General features: G+C 36.3%; 1 protein-coding gene across 2 annotated transcripts in view; it reads right to left on the bottom strand.

The window, feature by feature from the left end:
• Nucleotides 1-4,971, bottom strand: part of slc6a6a (solute carrier family 6 member 6a) — a 36,918-nt gene extending 31,947 nt beyond the window's left edge. The window contains exon 1 of one of the 2 annotated variants that reach the window (XM_022670871.2): nt 4,692-4,971. The gene's annotated coding sequence lies outside the window, so the exon portion shown is untranslated. The remainder of the gene's footprint in view (nt 1-4,691) is intronic. The other variant, XM_022670872.2, reaches the window with a different exon arrangement.
• Between the last annotated feature and the right edge of the window lie 13,818 nt (nt 4,972-18,789).

Here is an 18,789-nt window from a genome sequence, read left to right as displayed (position 1 = left end):
TAAAAAAAAAGTTTAAAATATATTATTTTTGTGTTTATTGTGTGATTTTTCAAGAAAACTGAATACATACATTTTTGCACACTATGCAACACTTGCTTTTTTTCTGCTGGTTTTGTTACGAGGCTCCCCCTACAGGCTGGGAGTACAGTGCTATAAAAAGGTTTAAGCACCCCTGATAATTTTTAGCATTTTTCTATATAAATCATTGTTTTTTCAAATCAGCAATTTAAGTAAGATAAATAACATAGCAGATGAATGCAGTGATATTTGAGAAGTAAAATTAAGTTTATAGGATTTACAGAAAGTGTGCAATAATTCTTTAAATAAAATTGTGCATTAATGTGCATACATTTGGGCATCCTTGTCATTTTATTGATTTGTATAACTGCAGCACTAATTATTGGAACACAAAATAAATACATTCAACTAGAATAGAGGCTGTTATTTTTGCAAAAGAAGGATCTGCCAAATATTTATGTAATTTTTCTGTTGGGGTGCTCAAATTTATGCACCTGCCTAATTCCGTTTAAAGAATTATTGCACACTTTCTGAATTTAAACGACGATCTTGACCCATGTTTCCCAGGTTTGTTATTTTCTTTATGAACTCACTTGCAGCAGTAAGCTCACACAGGCTTACCTCCAAGTAAAACACAGCCAAACTGCTTAGGAAACATTCTCCACAGTATTATGTAAAAAAAAAAAGAATTCCATACAGGATTACTGGAACCCAGCGAGGCTTTTAAATCACAGTAAAGCATTGCAGGGTAACAAGGTTCATCTGGTTTTAGTTGAAGACAGTTGAAGACACATTTAATCTACTGATACAGAGCTGCATTTGATTTTGGGCCTTAGTCTATTGTAGGCCTACATCTATATGCATGCTATCGCCATAGATGGAGGTTTAATCACTGAATAAGTGCATGATCATTCCAGAATACAGGCTAACGTCCACGTGGGGTTGACCTTTAATCGGACTTTGCTGTTAAGTAGCTGCTGAAGAGAAGGCTATTAGTATTAGTGATAGTGTGGCAATATCATTTTATGGCGTTGGCAAAACACTTGGCAAAGTGTTTTGGCTATATAGTGGCAATATCTGGCATTTTATGGTGGTTAATAGGTTCAATTATACAAACAGTTTACCTACTAAGGCGTTAACATCAGATTATTTGAAAAGTGACCTTGAATTTTCAAGATTCTGACAGTTTCATTGATGGTTATATCATAGTATTTTTATTATTATTATTTATTTATATATATATATTTTTTTTAGTACATAAAATATAAAACACTAAGGCTTAAATAAATTAAGGTTCTGAATCCTATTGGGTTTAATTTGTTAGTGATGGCTTGGAAAATATTTGGCCAAACTTAATTCCCGACCCCTGTAGTAGAGGGACGAAGTGCAAAATGAAGGAAAAGCAGTTAATAAGAGCTCGGCAAGACCTCTAGAACTCTTTTAAGACAGTTCGAGAACCTTTCCAGGTTCTAGATCATGAAGTTGACTCAGAGAATAATGCAAAGAGTGGGCAAAGTTGGCATCAAAGCAAAAAAAGGTGCTACTTTAAAGAATATAAAGCAGAAAACCTATTTTAAAACCTTAATTCTTCATAGTTTTGATGTCTTTAATATTAATCTACAATAATAAAAATAAAGAAAATACAGCTTTTGACTGGGACTAGTATTGTATAAAAAAGAATGTGAGGATAATTTTTTGTTTTATTTTCTCTTATATAAGTCCTTTAATCCTTGTGTGGTGTTCGGGTCTGTGGGACCCGTTTTCATTTTTCATCAAATGATACTAAAAAAATATTTTTTCTAAATCAAACTCATTTGCATTGGCTCATTTTTTGTGAAAAACATATATCAAAACACATTTTCAATAAACACACACTGTACACCCCCCCTAAACATTTATATTACATACAGTATGTTTGGCCAAGGGCTAATAAACATTGCCTCATTTGTAAATTTGAAACTAAACAAATGTTCTACTCATATCTTGAGTTTAATTCATTTTCTTTTACATTTTATTAAAAAACTAATAAAAAAAAGAGTAGCACTTTTTGAAAGAAATGTAACATAAGAAAGGTAAAGGGCAAATATTAACCATGTAAGCTGTTTATATTGCTTGCAGTTTAGGTGAAGCAAGCATGTGTAAAGCATTTTAATGTAAAATTGCTTAATTTTGCTGAATTTAATACAAGTAACAAAGTAAACGAGTAACAAAAATATGAACACCACACAAGGGTTAAGCATTGACTGGGTGGTAATTTTAGGACTGTGGGAAAGAAGAGGGGTAAGGAGTCTGCACTCACACACATACCTGGATATTAAATCACCATAAGAATGCAGGAGAAAACTCACACAAGCCAACTTTAAAAGCCAGTCTGTCAGCTGACAGAAACACTTTAGGATTTAAAACAATGGGAACTGGGAGACGCTGCAGAGCATTTTAACAGTTGTGTATAAAATCTCATTTCCTCATATCCGAGCCTCTCTGATATGGTGGAGCAGTTTTAAATAGGACAGCGGTTTTGTGTCAGGCGTTTGGCCTAATGCGTTTTCCTCGGAAGAACGTCGGGACAGCGCGAGTGAAGGACCTTTTTATCAAGTTATGAGGGATCTGTATAATCTCCCACAAGGTCACCTTCTGCCAACTATAGAACAACTCATACAAACAATGTTGATTCTCAGATTCGTCCCAGACTGCTGTTTCCGCTTGCTGCCATAATTCAGCACCTATCTCTCCCAGCGCGGATAAAGAGAACGAGTGAGAAAGATTTAACCTTGTCATAGCCTGTAAGTCCCCACTTAACCCCTCCAGCAATCCTTTAAGCCCATCTGGACACTAAAGACCCCTGATTTACAGGCGTTCTGATAGTGTTGCCTACATGCATATTAGCTACGCTATTCAATAAAATCTTTACATGTTTTTAAATGTTTAACGCTAAATATACTGAAACTGATTCCAAGCTCCTCTTATAAAGATCAGACAAAAAGTTTTAGACAATAAAATGTTTAAAATGTCATGACAGAAAGGCCTGTCATGATAGCTACTTTTTATTGGACGATATATATTATGTAAACAATAAACAATTATTGATATCTAAAGATCAATTCATGCCACTGATATAATATAACAAAATAATAGCATTATAATGTAATGACATCCTTTTGTTTGTGTGCTGTTGTCTATACCTGGCAACCCTGAGTGTGGAAATGGGACTGGGGGAAAGGCAGTGGGCTGATACGGAGGCTACATTGCACACAGAATACGGTGACGCACAACAGAATTCAAATAAGAAAACACTGGCTCAAGCTCTACTGACAAGAGGTGTCAGTGCCTAAACTAATTACTCAATATAATCACAATAAGCACTTTTATTGGACATCATATTATGTAAACAATAAATCAGGATTAATTATTATTCAACTTTATTACTTATTCAATTTAACAAATTGCAGGAAATTGTTTATGAAAGCAATGATTTATTAAACTAATGGGAAAAAATAATCTTAAATGAATAATTATAACATTGAGAAAAATATTTAAAACAGTATGCAAATTCATATCGCAGCCATTAACCTACTTTATTCAGCAATTCCAGACAGCAGCGCCTCCAGAGCGCCCCTGTGGCCGGCAGCGGTACTGCACCCTCCCATCACATCCCCTAATAACATCCTTCAGCCTCCCAGGCTCGCGCCCTCGCTCTCACCTGAGACCTATATTAACCTGCCTTTCTTTATAAACGACCACACACACACACGTGCTAAAGCTAAAAATACCTAGACCACCCAAGACCCTGAAGGTGGGTCTGTAAGAAGCTTGGGATTGTGCGCGCGCACCGGTGTGGCGCTGGTTAGATCAGGTAAACACAAAAGGAAAACTGAGGAACTGTGGAAAGAAACAGCTACGTGCTGAGAAATAAGAGGAAACTAGGAAGGTTTGGGAAATAAGACAACGGGATTTGTTGCAGCTGATGATTTAGATGATCTAGGCGGGTTTTAAATGATTAAAATAGTAATCTAGACGTAAAAAAACATACCTGGTTAACCAGCACTTTAACCAGAAAGTATAAAATATAGTGTTATGATGTTACATTTATATAATTTATATTTGACTATAGACAGGGATGCCTGGTCATAACAGTGGTTGACCAAGTTTTTTGGGAGTGGTTTAGCTGGTATACAAGCATAAGCAACCTAATCAACCTTACTGACCAGCATGATCAAGCTTGTTGACCAAATTGGTCTTGGTGGTCATCCTAGGGTGGTTAAACTGGTATATAAGCATGAGCAACCTGATCAAGGTGGTTGTCAAGCATGACCAAGCTTGCTGACCAGATTGGTTATAGTGGTTGACCAGGTTGTTGGACAGGTTGATCATGTTTGTATACCAGCTAAACCACCCTCAAACAAAAACAGACCCAATGCTAATGCCCAAGAGCCAAATTAAAACTGGTCTATGACCCAAAACCATCTTAACCAACTCACGCTTTGAACTGGGATTTGTAATTCCAGTGGGTTTCTCTATGAGTTAACCTGAGACGCATTCATGCAATAACATACAAACTCCTAAAACGCATCAAATAAACAAAAGCAGCAGTTCAGACAATCAGTCCAACAATAATGCACAATTAAAACATCCACGCGCATCTAATTATTCTAATGAGGAGGGCTGTCACTCACCTGTCAGCTGTGTTTATTGCTCAAGTCTTGTCTTGTTTTCCTTTTTTCTATTTTGCTCCAAATTATAAATCCGAGGAAAGAAAAATAAGAATAATAAAAGCACGCTTTTCACGCCCTCTATCTTTCTCTCTTTCTTTTCCTCTCTATCTTTCTTTCTTTCTTTCTTTCTCTCTGTCTGTCTGTCTGTCTCTCTCTCTCTCTCCCCCCAGCCGCCGGCTCTTATATGGGGAGCGCGTGTAATATCTGAGAGAGTGGAAAAACACCAGACTCTCCATGCAACAGGAGTGTGCGCTCTTAAAGAGACATGCACACGCGCGCGCGCAGACACATGCCTACATGCAAGGCGGGCGAGCGCGCGCGCGCGACCGCGCACCAAGAGACCGGGAGGCGTGATGGCGTCACTGCCCTGGAAACGGAAGAAGCGCGTGCTGTGTGTTATCAAGATGAGACTCTCTCAGATATATCTCCATCCCTCCGTCTATGTCTCTTAACATGAGCCAAAACATTAACACCACTTACAGCTAAACAACTCACACAGGCGGTGAACTGATATCATGCACAGTGGCAGGGGCGTAGCAGCAAATTCTGGGCCCTGTACACCCTCTATGTTAATGGGCCCCTATCCATGCCAGTAAACAAAGGAAAGTGAGCGAAAAAAAAATCAGGATTTTCATGGGCCCCTCTCCCTACTCGGGCCCTGGGTAGTCAGGTCCACTTTTCCCCCCACTACCACGCCCATGCACAGTGGCATCATTTATCTATCTATTTATCTATCTGTTTATACCAGGGTCAGAACATTTCAAGAACATCAGGTCTTGTTGGGTAGTCACAACCTACCAAAATAGCCAAAAGAGAGAGCATGGCCAATTGTGCTCTTTCTCTCTCCCTCTCTCGGACTCCAGCTGCTGAGGGCAACATGGAAAAAAAGACAACTGGTGACCGCCCAAGGCGTCTTGATGTCATCCAAACTTACAGAGACTTACAAGACTTTAAGGATCTGCTGCTTACTTGGCTAACACTTGGTTCCAAAAACCACAGGATACCTCCCTAGCTAACAAAAAGAATGTTATAAAAACATTTCGCACCATTTTGAAAATGTTGTAGAAATAATGCTCTAGAAACGTTCTGAAAACATTTCTCATATAATGTTCCCAATTAGACAAACAGACCAATTTTAAAATAAGTGAAATGTTAAAAGTAACAATCCGAAAATGAAAAAAAAGAGATTAAAACACTGACACAACGAGACGTTAGCAGAACGTTTAAAATGTTAAAGATATATGTCCAAAGAACATCCAGACAACGTAACATACTGGATGTTCTAAAGACGTTAATTGTGATGTCTACCAACAAAAGTTATTAGCTGGGTTTAGAGATCTTGTGGACTCCATGCCTTAACAGACCAGAGATGTTGTGGAAGCATGAGGTGGAAGCAAAGAGACAAGAGAGCGCCGTCTACCCTCCCAGAGAGAGCATTGCCAAATTGTGATCTCTCTGACTCCAGCTGCTGATGGCAATCAGTGCGATCCTTGATTCGAATCTCTGTTCCTTGGATCATAGTGACATTGCCTTATTGTGCTGGACCACACTTAAAATGTATTCTGGATCACATCTGTTAGATCCATTAGCCAATGTTTGAAACATGGTGCACTATCAATCATAATAGTTTAAGCCAGCCAGTGGCCATTTAGCCAAGCTTGTTGTCTTAATGAGTTCAACTCTAATTGGCTGTTCAGTACAGTGCCTCATTCAAAAAAAAGAAATACAGTCTGAAACACTCTTTATAACTTCAATGGGAAAGACAAACAGATTAAAAACTTTCAGTATACTCACTGGGTCTCCATTGTAAAAAAAAAAAAAAAAAAAAGCAATGCTCATTGCATTTATTGCATTTATTTCTATCTTTCTCCAGGTTAAAATTAAATAGCCTAACAGGACGATGGCTTGGCCTCATTCCTCTGCAGACGGTGACACTACAGAATAAATGTGTTTATTTTAGATCGGTTTGCTTTCCATTTATGGACAGGATAGACTACTGACTGTATATAATAATAGATAATAGGGAATGCTACGGTTTGAAAATTACACACTACACTACATACAGGAAAAATATAATGTCAAAACCACACCACGAAGCTCACGTCTCCCCATCCCCAGGTCCCCCTTTTGAATGCACTATTTTTACAATTTGACCACTGTGACTATATATGTAAATGTGCCAGCCTGTGCTCGTGTGTTTGTGCGAGACAGATACGTCCTGTGTTCCAAAGTCCCACTGTAACCACCAACCTCCATAACAATGCTGTTGCAAAATTCTTGGCGGTCCACCAGACTTGCAGATGCCAGTAACAATAAAGCTGAAGGTTTTAATAGCTGCTCTGGTGATTTTCCATGCAGGCTTTTCCACTCCATAGGCACTGACTACTACATGCTCACTTATACAGCTTATACTGTGGGTGACCTGCTCTTTTTCAGAGGACAGCCAAAACATTGAATAGCTGTTTACACATGACACATTCAAATGCGTCTCCAGTGACAACATGAAATCAGATTACATACAGAATTTCCATTGGGGGAGGAGCTTGGCTTGCAAGAGGCCCAGCTGTCTAAGTGCTGGCATTATCTACAGTATCATCTGAAGATCATTGATGAAGATCATTGTGTTTTATTGATGCCACAGCCATCCAGGGCTTGAAGCTCCAGAGATCCCTCCCTTGCCTACGTTCAGTATGATGAAAGCCATGGTAGGCGTGTTTTAGCTGATGTAACAGGTAACTGGTAATCAGCTGGTTATTGATGTTTTGTTACATTGATTGGTTACATTGACCTTCCTAAAAGATCTATTCCTTTCCCCACTAAGGCCAAAATCTTGTCTACCTCTTCTGCTTAAAGTGTAACTAGCAAGCTGATTGGTTCTTTTTGCTGAAGTTAAATGTTAAGGGTTACTTCCATTCATATTTCAACCAGTGACCGGTCTCCTGAGTTATGCACTCCACTTGGCTGAACCACCACATTTACAGCCAAAGTACTGTGATATCCATTTATCTTTTCATATCTCTGATCTTCCCAAATGTGTCATAAATTATTTAATGATGCATGACATTGACATTATGCCAACAATTTCCAAGACTGCCAAATGCCTTGTGCATATCAGTGCTTCAAGGTTGCGTTAGAGGTTACATTTGTGCTTTTAGCACAAATTTCAAGATTTTAGTAGTAACTACTAGACACTTAGTAGTTTTCTGAGGAACAGTTTTGTTAATTTGTTGAAGTGTCCAACTGAAATAGGCAGAAAGCATCTATCTCCATCTTTTTTTAGGTTTGCATTAGTGGAGAATATCCAGATTATGGATATACTATAACCTTGTTAACGCACATATAGGTCATTAATGCCAACATTAAGTGCATTGTGAGCCAAAACAAGCCCAGCCACAGCAGCCATGTTTAACATTTGGCCCACTTGCCAACCTGCTGTGTGAAATGTTTGTATAGTGTTTCTATCTTGGGCCAAAATTGGCTCAGCTGTAGCCAGCAGGGCTGCGTTCTGGCACCCAGATTCAGAGCTTCATTACAAGGTAGTATGTAGGCTGGGTGACTGTAGAAACTGTGGGGCAGAAATCGGCCACAAACTAGGTTTTCTTGTTGGTGTTTTATAGTATTAACCAAAATAATTTATTTTATTTTACTGTAAAAAACAAGCAAATCTTTACAGGTTTAATCAACGACTCTGGGAAACACGAATGCCATGCATTCCTTACTTTCTGTTATATACGAATGAAACAAACATTATCTGCCATGTTCATCGCATTTGCGACCAGAGTCTGTGCAGGAGTGACGAGTGGTAGACTCGTCCCCTTCTTTTAGACCAAGCATTTATTGAGCTCCACAATAGATCAGGTAAATTAGGTACTCTAAAATTGATCTGGTGTGTGTGTAAATGTATGTCCAGATACGGTTGTTTCCGGTTAAGAGTATGCTGTGGGCTATTGGCTGCTGCTTCTTACCCGTGTGTGTGAATGAGTTCTGAATATGAATGGTTGTGTGTAAAACTTGATTGTAAAGTGCCCTTGGGTTTCTAGAAATGTGCTATAAAAGTGTAACTTCATTCATTCATTTATTCATTCATTTATTCATTCATAATTCATGTACTCCATGTAATAAACAAAAAGATCATAATACAGGTCCTGCTGATGATGAGTCTTTTTCACCCTTTGCATTTTTAACTGGACAAAAAAAAAAATCAAACCTGACCCTTCCTGAATTTGTGTATGTTATGTTCGTGCCCAATCCACAATATAAACTGCTATTATGGGTCCAAATTTAACTATTTTTTAGTAAATAGATGTTATAATATATAATATTCCAAATAAACTATTTTAATTTAGAGCATTTATTTGCAGAAAATGAGAAATGGCTGAAATAAAAAAAATGCAAAGCTTTCAGACCTCAAATAATGCAAAGAAAACATAAAGTTCACATTCATAAAGTTTTAAGAGTTCAGAAATCCATATTTGGTGGAATAACCCTGTTTTTTAATCACAGTTTTCATGCATCTTGGCATCATGTTCTCCTCCACCAGTCTTACACACTGCTTTTGGATAACTTTATGCTGCTTTACTCCTGGTGCAAAAATTCAAGCAGTTCAGCTTGGTTTGATGGCTTGGGATCTGCAAGCAAATACATAGATTATAATCATAAACTATTGTGCAAGTTGAACCCATTTAATCAGGTTTAGTGAAATCAGTGTTGTCGGGTCAATCAGATGAATTATGAAGATGAATTCTCAGAATGCTGAACATATTCAGGTTACAGGTGGGGTGGGTTTCTCGCATCATTTCATCTCATCAATCACATCATGGAAAACACACTAGGGATCTATCTATGGGTGCATGCATTGGTGTATATATAGTATATGTGCATGTGTGTGTGTGTGTGCATGTGAGAGAGTGAGTGATGGGAGGTCTGTACTGTATGTAGACAGATGGTTGGTCCATGTGTGTGTGTGTGTGTGTGTGTGTGTGTGTGTGTGTGCTGTCCTGCTCACCAGGATTCTGGTCAGGGAGTGAGCGCAGCATCAGTGCAGACATGCGTCACCCTCTCTGAGAGAATATACAGTACAGTACTGTAGCATGCTCGCAGTATCTGACAGTATATAACAGTATTCATAGTTTTGGTGTAAAACTGTAAATCATATAGTTATTCTCCAGTTCTGATAAGATACAGGGTCTTGCCACAAAAGGGCACTAAAAAAAAGGCTCTCAGGATCATTTTGTGTAGTGCACCTCTTGGTGAAAGATCTTTTTTACGCAGTTGAAGACATTTTAGATTACATTTACAATTTACATTTAGGGTGTACTCACACTTACCATGCCTAGGCACAGTACACACAGTACACACTTCCTGTAAACAAATATGGCTGTGTTCTGCCGTATTCAGCACCCCCGCCAGGAAAAGCACCCCCTCTCGGGAGTGTGCGCTATGTCGCTATGTATGTTACCGTGACTGAGATAACCGTGACATTTCTAAGTTAAAGCTTACTTATCTCCATTTCTTTCAAGAAGACGTCATTGCATTCGAGCTGCCGAGAGAGGGTGCTTTTCATGGCAGGGATGCTGAATTCGGTACAACACCAGCAAGCCCTCTGAGCAATGAGTGAAGACAAATATGTGTAAAAAAATAATGAGATTTCTAATTTTTTACGCCAATAAAACAACCTAATAAAACAGACATTGAAGTTGATATATTTGAATCATCTTTTATTTTTTACTTTACTTTTATTATCCTTATTAAATTAGGGGAAAACGGTAAATCACAAAACTAATGTCAACCCTCGCTTTTTTCAGTGGCTTTAAAAATTAAATGGGGTCAAATTGACCCCAAAGATAATAGGAGGGTTAATCAGATTTACTTTAATATAAATGTTATATATAAGTATATAATATATACATTTTTATATAATATATAATATAAATGTTGTATTAGGATAGTAGTGTCTTATTTTGTGTGCATTACCAACAGAATATACGGCATATAAGCATAAATTGATATTTTTCCATAACTTGAACATAATTGAATTCTAAAAGGGTTAATTATCACTGTGTTTCATTAGATCTGGTTGTTTTATTTCTGTTTCACATTTGAAAGAAAATTACTTTTGTGAGTTTAAAAGTCTTAGTAAAACATCAGCTTTAATTTAAGGCTTCCATTCAGATGCAAAGTGATTGTGGATCTAATAGACAGTAAATCATAAATGCTTTAATTCCTTTAAGATCACAGTCACAGTTTAATCTCGACTCAGTGAGCCGGAATAAGAACAGGTAGAGCTGTACTGTAGCTATGTGATGTATTATGGGATGCCTGGGACTGTGGCTGTTCAGGTAAGCAGGTCTCCTGTCGGATCTGTTCTGAGCTCATGTTTTAACTAAACGACATTTATGTTTGTTGCCAGGTTCCTCCTCTGGTCTCTGGAGCTTGAGGACACTGAGGAGGAGGAACAGCAGGTAATGGCTTCCCTCAGTGGAGCAGCGGGAGATCCTTACCTCCTGTTTCCTCTGCTCAGGTGTGCTGAGTTCTGCTCAGGATCACATTAAGCACACTCCTAACCACACAGTGTTCAGTTGCTGTATGAATATGAAATTTATATAGTGATAATTTAATGTGCCAGAACATTTGATGCATGAAAATGTATAAATTTAATAAATCATTATTTTATTAATATTATTTAATTCATATTCACCATCTGCACTCTGTGGTTTATTTAATTGTAATCTTTTTACTTTTAGTTATTTTAATTATTTATTTGTTGATTGTTTGTTATCATTATATTCAAAATGTATCAATGCTTTTTTTATTATTCTTGTTATTTCTGTCACTTTTATGACTTTTAAGAATTATTATTTTTTAAATATTATTTTGTTTAAACTCTTACAGAAGTTAAAACAAGACTTTAAACAGTTATTTATTTATTTGTTTATTTTTGAATTATTTATTTAAATAATCTTTAATGTTTAAAAATATTATAAATAAGGAATTTATTTTTATTTTTTAGAATTATCATTATTTTATTATTACTATTTTGTTTAAACTCAGAGACAAAAGCAACAAAATTTAAACAACAAAATAAAAGAAAAAAGAAATAAAAAAAAACTAAACGAAATAAACTAAACAATTTTTTTTACTTCGTATTTTACCTTTTATATCCTTTTATCCTTTTATTTCTTTTTTTTAGGTTCATTTATTTAAATAATGTTTAAATAATGGATTTATAATATTTGTTTTATTCCTTATTTCTTCTAATTTAAACTGTTTTTTAATTTATTAATTTGTTCTTGAATTAAGTTGATTACTTAACTATAAAAATGTATGGAATGCATAAATTCCAGATGTTGCTAAAAATATGTTTAGAATATTGATGCATCTCCACTGAATTAATTTAGCTACTTATTGCATTCCCTTATATCCTACATATCCATTTCACACCGGAGTTCTCCTTTAAGGCTGACCAATTTTTTGGCACTATTTGTGAGATGATACTCTGATATAATATACCGTGTTTTAGGTGGAGCACGTGTTTGATTGAAGGTAGTGATCTGGTTCTTTAACCCAGTCTGTAGCTGTGTAGTGTGTGTGGTTGTGTGTTTGTGTCTCTCAGGCTGAGTCATTCAGTGGGCTTGGCTTGTTTGTTGAGAGTTTGGTGGTGGAATGATAAAGTATTGCATTAGTTCTTGCTGATAACAGAGCGGGGTGACCTGCCTGCCGTTCTTAGAGACGTCATGTGCTGCCACAGTAATCCTCTTTCACCCTCACATGTTAGAGTGTATGTGTGTGTGCTGGGTCTGGGGGTGGGAAGATAGGGCGGCGTTTTACGGTGGCCCAGAAAGGCAATCACAACAACAACATTTGCAAAGCAAACAAAAAGATGACCTCGCAACTACAGTAAGAAAACGTAGCATTTCAGAAATGCTGCATTAAGAGAAAGCAAATACATTTGGCACACCGGAAATGCTCCCTGCCGCTAGAGGGCGCCGCTTAGCTGTTGACGTTGTACCAAAAACCTGTGCCAGAATCTTGCTTTGCTGTGCTTACTATGCCTAGACAGGTACGCGGAGGACAGAAGTTTGTTCACGGGTGTAGTTCTAGGTTTAGCTACTAGCCCCTTGGCTAAAATTACGTCAGGTATTAAGGAGCAGTAAAGCCACTCCGCTGAACTGCAATACAATGCGCTTTATAGTGCATAAAAAAAAAACAGTAGCATAGACGCTTCTGAATATATCTACGCCAACGTGTGATGTGGTGTGGAAGTGAGGTGTGTTCAGGCAAATGTTTGGTCTATTGCTATCTTGGCAATGGAAAACACAGGTGCACCACTAACTGAAAAAAGAAAAAAGCCGTCAGCAGTCAGATGTTTATTGCTATCTTTGCAACACAGGCACAGCATGCAAGCTAAATGCACATACACCCCTCTTATTACGCGCAAAGGGATATGCAGCAGAATTATATAACTTTGCTGTTCGTAATTTACCTGCTCATGCACCTTCACAGATAGATATAATAAAATATTTACAAAAATGTGAGGGTTGGACTCACTTTTGTGAGATACTGTAGGTGTTTAAGACTGAGAAAAATATAAATTTAAGTAGGAAGATGACTCAATGCTGTGGGTCTTACTGGTTGTGAAGCTTATCAAAAAGCCTTTTCTGGTGTTGGTGCTATTGTTCTCAAATAAATATGTGTTTAGGATAACTTGGATTGTGAACGGTAGAACATACATACATACTCCCACATAAGTCTCCCGGAAGTTGGGAAGTCAGAAAAAATCTCCTGGAATCTGGAACGAGTGGCCACAAATGCGCATGCAGGCGACACAAACTTTTTTCTTTAATCACATGAGAAAAGAGAGGGAGAGGAAGAGAAAGGCATGCCCCTTGTGTGCATATTCATGAAGAGCATGCAAAATACAAAGTGTTCTGATTGGCCTGTTCTCTGCTAGAGTCTGTGAGTCAGACAATCAGTTTTTAGTGTGCGTGGGCAGTGTTTTTCTTTTTCCCCTCCTGGATGGGATGCGTTCAGGAGCATCATGGCTCACATCAAAACTCATTTCACCTCAAACGACTCTAAAGTATATCCATGTCTGGTGATAGTAAAAGACAGTACAGTTTGTAATGGTGATTTTAGCATTGCCAATGGGGGACTAAATAATTGCAAAAGGCTTGTTAAGGTCAGTGTTTGGAGGTGTGAAAGCCCTGAAAGTTTCCTGAGAACAATGGTCAGCTGTAATGGATCTAAAGGTGGACGCTCTAAACATTTAAACATCTAATATTAGACGTTCAACATAATTCCTCTGCTCGGTTCAAAGTGAACTGTTCCAAGTGAGACATAGTTACAGAGTTGACCTCAGCAGCTAAGACAAGCCGAATTAACTCTACACCACTGTTATTGTAACTCAAGTCAACTCGACACCGGCATCAGATAGTCACACCTCACAGTCCCCCAGCCCCAGCTCCGTTACACTCCTCCCTATTTTGGCTGCAGGATCTCAGTGAAACTGAATCGGCCAAAACAGGAAACAGACTGAACCGGATCACCTCCGATTACCTTAATCTGACGCGTTAAAGATCTTTCCTTCAAGTGCTTTAATCACAATTAACGAACAGGATCTAGAGCTGAAGAAAAGACTATGTGATGTGATGTGGTGTTCTCTATAGCCCAGAAAACCTCAAGACCTCAAGAACTTAAGAACCTCTTAATGACCTCTAGTGGTAAAGTAGGTGAGCACAACAACACTGGAACTATTTTAAATATTTTTTTGCTCTAAGACTCACTCTCTGTAATCATGCTTCCTAAATAAAGTAGGCTACTCTGCAAATCTTCTGGGTACAGTGTTATAGTGTATAGTGTGATTGGCCAGATCAGGACTCAAACTCTTGGGTCTAAGGTGTGTGATGGTGTTAGCATTATTTTCTTTTTTGTGCTGTTAGCCAATACAAAATGTAGCTATTTTATAGTAAAATTACAAACCTGTAATCAGAACTTCATTTACTATTGATCATTCTTTATAATAAGTACCATTAGTTTATCTGTCACTCCCTGTGTTAGCCCATTTTAGATGCAACATTTCACAAAGTTCTCTATATAAGGACGTTGAGAAAAGGCTTAAACTGATTACTTTTTACTTAAAATTATAAAATTCCAGGACAATCTCATTCCTCATTACTTTACTTTATGTTGCAAACTCCAAACAAAGAATAAGTGTGGCTGCAGAGCATTCTGGGAGCTTAGTTGTTATGACTGTGCTAAAGTTTCTGTGATTATGCTAAAACTTTAAACAATCTAATCATGCAAGGTTACATTAGAGCAAGAATATAAAAAATAGAAAAAGAGTATAAAGAAAACAAACAGGCAAATCTACTTTTTTACATATTCTTGCAAATATATACATTTTTATTTATGACTCATTTTATTTGATGCAGAAAAAATATATAAAAATAATATAATAATTATATAATAATATAATAATAATATAATAATATAATAAAAATAATATAATAATTAATAAAATAATAAATAAACAGGCAAATCTACTTTTTTACATATTCTTGCAAATATATAAATATTTATTTATGACTCATTTTATTTGATGCAGAAAAAAATATAAAAATAATATAAAAAAGAAAATAAACAGGCAAATCTACTTTTTTACATATTCTTGCAAATATATAAATATTTATTTATGACTCATTTTATTTTATGCAGAAAAAATATATAAAAATAATATAAAAAATTAAAAATAAACAGGGAAATCTACTTTTTTACATATTCTTGCAAATATATAGATTTTTATTTATGACTCATTTTATTTGATGCTAAAAAAATATAAAAATAATATAAAAAATAAATAAACAGGCAAATCTATTTTTTTACATATTCTTGCAAATATATAAATTTTTATTTATGACTCATTTTATTTGATGCAGAAAAAAATATAAAAAGAATATAAAAAAGAAAATAAACAGGCAAATCTACTTTTTTACATAGTCTTGCAAATATATACATTTTTATTTATGACTCATTTTATTTGATGCAGATATGCCCTGTAACATTATTTTAAAGATAAAAAGATAAATATGTAAAAAATAACTTACAGTTTGTTGTCTGAGGGCAACACTATGACATAAAGGGTTAAAACCACGTCTTTTCTTAGAGAGAGATCTATAAGTGCATTTTTAGTTATTTTTTAAAACTCTTTAATAACATTTGTGGTTTATGTGTAATATTGAAACTTTCTTAAATACTTACACATAATACAATTTTATATATTTATATACAGTACACAAAATATAATATGCTTTATATAAGGAAATAGATTTCAGCTGTCAGGTTACAAACGTAATGCCCAAATTATTCTTGACCAGGGATTTCATATTTCAAGGCCTGATCTGTCAGATATATATATTTATAGAAATATAATAAATAAAAATAACACAAAATGGCTTCCAGACACTGCAGTTTTCTCCCAGTGACAGAGGCTTCAAATAAAGATGCTCCCAATAGACTAGTCTAATAAGAACACAGGTAACAACCAGTGTCACACTCAGACCATCATCAACTTTCCACTGCAAACAAACAGAGCTGCTGACAAACAGCTGCTGGATAAAGGCACAGCTGCTCATTACAAGACCTCAGGAGAGACGCAGAAGGCCGAGTTCTCCTCGAAAGTCCGTGAGAGTAAGGCTGTTGGGGGCCAGAAGGAGAAATATATTTGAAGTCATGGGCCACAGACTCAAATATACCAATTTAAATAATACTTTTTTCCTGATTATTTCATTTACACACCATTTTACTTGACTTACTATCTTTATCTTTGACAGTGTTGTGTAAACTAAGATTTTTCAAACTGATGTTTAATTTCATGATGTCTCTTATTATTAAACTCTTTAATTACGGCAACTTTTAGACTCCCTCTCCGGTTTTAGACACTTTTGCCCCGTTTTTCTGCGCTAGAAATGCACACCCTCTCCGCTTTTAGACTCTTTGGCTCGTTTTTCTGCGCTAGAAATGCGCACCCTCTCCGCTTTTAGACTCGTTGGCCTGTTTTTCTGCGCTAGAAATGCACACCCTCTCCGCTTTTAGACTCTTTGGCTCGTTTTTCTGCGCTAGAAATGCACACTCTCTCTGCTTTTAGACTCGTTGGCCTGTTTTTCTGCGCTAGAAATGCGCACCCTCTCCGCTTTTAGACTCTTTGCCCCGTTTTTCTGCGCTAGAAATGTGCACCCTCTCCGCTTTTAGACTCTTTGACCCGTTTCTGACACCTAGCGTTCAAACTTTGAATCTCACATAATAAAAACCTGCTTTCTAAAATATACCTCGCGGGAAATGAATAGAAAGGAAACGGGCCGCCCCTGGTCTAGAGAACAGTAAGAGGATTCGAGCTTCTCACACTTTCTGGTTCTGGTTTTACATCTGCTAAATATATCTAAGGCATGACATCACCTTGTGTAGTGTGAATTTCATTTATCCATCATTTAGATCAGTTATATACAGTGAAGTCAGTAATGAATTACTTTAATCTGACCATTTTCTTTCAGTAACTAGTAATTTAACGAGTTACTATTTCCAATCCAGTAATCAGATTAAAGTTATTTATCCAATCACATTATTGCGTTATTGTGTCCAATGCGTTATTTTTGTTATTTTCCTTAGTAAAACGATATTGGCTGCTCACGTTGAAAGGATGGACGAGAAAGACGTTTACAGTCGTTGCTTTATTGCTGTAATTAAGTAACTTAATTATTTTTAAAATCAATCCATAAAGTAACATAAAGTTACTTTTAAAGGAGTAATCAATAGTAAGATTACTTTTTCAAAGTAACTTTGCCATCACTGGTTCATACGTGTCAAGTTTTGGATTTAAAAATAAGGGAAATTTTCTAGCCAGCCCAACGGGTTTCAGTTTCATAGTATCATGATATAGTATCTACACTCTAAAAAAAAAAAAAACAGAGGTACGACATGAGTACTTTTTTGTACTCGAAGGTACACTCTTTATAATTGTACCCTCAAAGGTACAATATTGGTCTTAACAGGGTCAGATTTGTTCCCTCTGAAGTACAAAGTCATTTCTAACAGCAATAAGTACAAATTTGTACCATTTAACCTGCAGCCAAAGGGTACATTCAGTATTCTGTATCACTGTACTAATTAACAATATATATTTTAATTGCACATTTTTTATTTGAAAGCCAGACAATTTTGGATTATCAAGTTTTTGAGCCATATTTAGTTGATGATAATGTTTATAATCTTTATAATCTTTACTGGCACAAAAAACATGGGTACAAAAAAGGACTTTCACTGAAAGATACTTTTTTGTACCTCAATATAAAATACAGCCCCATTGACAAGCTTTATACTCTTTTAAGTACAAATCTGTACTTACTTTTCTTAGTGTGTAGCAAATAATATTATTATATGAATATATGAATATGTAAATATATATAAAATTACATTAAAACATATATATGGTAGTTTCCTGGCAAAAACGGGAGACTTGACAGGTATGCACTGGTTATATATAGAATAGAGAGAATATAAAGGTTGTGGGCTGATAATACTCACCTCTGAACGGCGAAAGAGCTAGCGGTTAGCAGCTAATGATGCTCCAGCACTGCTAACCAGGGTCTTACAACCTGAATAAAGTGCACCGAATTAAAAGACGCACTGAGAAATTTTGGGAAAATTAAAGGATTTTAAGTGCGCTTTATAGTGCAAAAAAAAAAAAAAAAATGCTTTTGTAGGATCATAGAATTAATTATTTTATTAAACCAGGAGAGAGCACAGCCTGTACATCCTGCACGATTCTCAAACCTGTCAGGCTAGATCCTTTTATCTGTGATATCAAAGGCTGCATTCTGATCAAGCAACACCATAAGAGTGATGTTTCCCCTGTCAAGTGACAAAAGTCGGTGCAAATCTGGCTGGAAAACTTTATAAATATGATTGTTGTGCAGGTAGGTGTGCATATGTGTGGAATTCTGTAGTTTAATCCTCATTTTTCTTTTATCTCTGTGAGTTTATAAAGCCTCGATAGTTCAAGGACTGC

The sequence above is a fragment of the Astyanax mexicanus genome, chromosome 12 (assembly GCF_023375975.1).
Source record: "Astyanax mexicanus isolate ESR-SI-001 chromosome 12, AstMex3_surface, whole genome shotgun sequence".
Classification (NCBI taxonomy): domain Eukaryota; kingdom Metazoa; phylum Chordata; class Actinopteri; order Characiformes; family Acestrorhamphidae; genus Astyanax; species Astyanax mexicanus.
The sequence above is the reverse complement of the archived record's forward strand: the minus strand, read 5'-3'. Positions and strand labels throughout refer to the sequence as shown.